Raw genomic sequence first — 2,053 nt, forward strand, 5'->3', positions numbered from 1 at the left:
AGCTACCAAGTATCAGAGGGGTAGCTGTGTTAGTCTGGATCTGTAAAAGCAGCAAAGAGTCCTGTGGCACCTTATAGATTAAGAGATATATTGGAACATGAGCTTTCATGGGTGAATACCCCACTTCATTGGATGCATGCCATGGTAGCTAGCAAAGTTTCCAGCTGCCTTTTCTTGTCAAGCCAAGGGCTGTAAGCACAAGCAAGAGTCTGAAACAGGAGCACCCCAGGTGGGACTTGAACCCACAGTCCCTGGCTTAGAAGGCCAGTGCCTTATCCATTAGGCCACTGGGGTGGATACCAAGTTATGATCTTGTCTAGTGAAAGCAGACAGATAAGACGTGGGCTCAGAGCCCATAACAAGGAATTTTTGCACCCTAGCCAAGCTCCAGCTCCAGGCTCTTCAGCAGTGGGTCCCTGAGTCCCTCTCAGAGAGAAGGACCTGCCACCAAATTGCCACAGAAGAATGAAGCGGCGCTGGCAATTCGGTGGCAGGTCCTTCCCTCCGAGAGGGACTCAGGGACCTTCCACCGATCGTGGTAGAGCTGCGCCCCTCTGCTTTTCACTCCCGAGACAAGTGCCTCACTCACCTTGCCCTTGTTATGGCACTGCAGGGGCTAACATATCACTATGGAGAGTTTCATTCATATGGGACAGAAGAAGCAAGCCTTTGTGGCCTTGGCCAAGGACTGCTGCGGGATGCTGCCACCATGAGACCATGCGTGGCCCTCCGCTCTGGACGCAGACAGGCTCTTTTATTGACTAGCTGAGCCAAGTCATTTTCTACAAGCTTTGGCATACTTCTGGCATAGCGATGACCAACTCTTCTCGGCTCTAAGTCTCTGTGCTTTGTCTTGAGATGACTTTGCCTGCCATCTTAAGGCATGTTCAGCCGCTGTAGGGATGTGGAAAGACACTGAGACGTGATGCTGCAAGAGAGGGAGGGAGAGCTGTGCTTCATGGTCAGGGGGTCAGGGTTTGGGGTGTAAACCAAGTCACACACAGGTGAAGGCAATGGAGTAGAAATCCATTGGGTGCTTCCCACGGAGGTTAGAATCCCATCAACTAAGGGTCTTGCCTTTTGCCAGCCTTGTGTTTTTCAAAAGTAGCGGATGGGCCTCTGGATATTGGAGACCTTCGCAAGGGCCCTTGGGTTTTCCTGTGCTGCCTCATAGCACTACCTGGTTCCCGTCTGGTCCTCCCACACCCAAACTCAATCCTAGAGCCTGTACCCACACCGCCTCCTGCACCCCAACCCTCTTGCCCAGGCTCAGCCCAAAGCCTCTTCCTGCACCTTGACCCCTCAGCCCCAGCTCAGAGCCCACACCCCAAACCCCTGACCCAGCTTGGTAAAAGTAAGTGAGTTTGGGGAAGAGCTAGCGATGGAGGGAAGGGGGATGGAGTGAGTGTTGGTGGGGCCTCAGAGAAGGGGCGGGGCAAGTGCATGGCCTCAAGGAAGGGGCAGGGAATGAGGCAAGGGTATCTGGGTTTGTGCAATTAGACAGTTGGCAACTCTAGAGCTAGAAGGTAAGGAAGAGGCTCAGGAAAAGGCTGCATGTTTCAGGAGGGGACAGTCCTTGGCTGCTGACTAGAGAGTCCTTGAGCTGGAACCCAGAGTAGAGGGTGCTCTCGGGTCTCCTGCCACTGACTGAGGGAGTGGCACTATGGTGCAGCGAATGGGAAGAGTGCCTAGGACTGCTGAAGGAAGATTATTGCACCCAGAAGGGGAAAATACTCACAGTGACCTGGCTGGAGGGCCAACTCATGAACAGGGGTGCTGGAACAATTTCTATAGGAGGGATGCTGAGAGCCATTGAACCAAGTTGTAAACCCTGTATATAATGGAAACCACTTCAAGCCAGGAGGTTCGACAGCACTACCAGCACCCTTAGTTCCAGCACTTACAGTCATGAAGAGACAGCAGCAGCTTGTGGAACGAGAGAGGGGCTGTAGACCAAAAGAGAGGCAGAGAGACACTGTGCAACTGTGGGAAAAGGCATCAACCTCATGAAGCTAATCCCCAGAATGGCGAGAAGGAAGCACTGTCCTAGTAA

At 52.8% G+C, this 2,053-nt stretch overlaps 1 non-coding gene across 1 annotated transcript; it reads right to left on the bottom strand.

Annotated features, from left to right (window-relative positions):
* Positions 1–221: 221 nt before the first annotated feature.
* TRNAR-UCU (transfer RNA arginine (anticodon UCU)) lies at positions 222–294 on the bottom strand. Its single transcript has one exon. It is a non-coding gene; the product is annotated as a tRNA-Arg (tRNA).
* Between the last annotated feature and the right edge of the window lie 1,759 nt (positions 295–2,053).

Source organism: Chelonoidis abingdonii, chromosome 1 (assembly GCF_003597395.2).
Source record: "Chelonoidis abingdonii isolate Lonesome George chromosome 1, CheloAbing_2.0, whole genome shotgun sequence".
In the NCBI taxonomy this organism is placed as follows: Eukaryota; Metazoa; Chordata; order Testudines; family Testudinidae; genus Chelonoidis; species Chelonoidis abingdonii.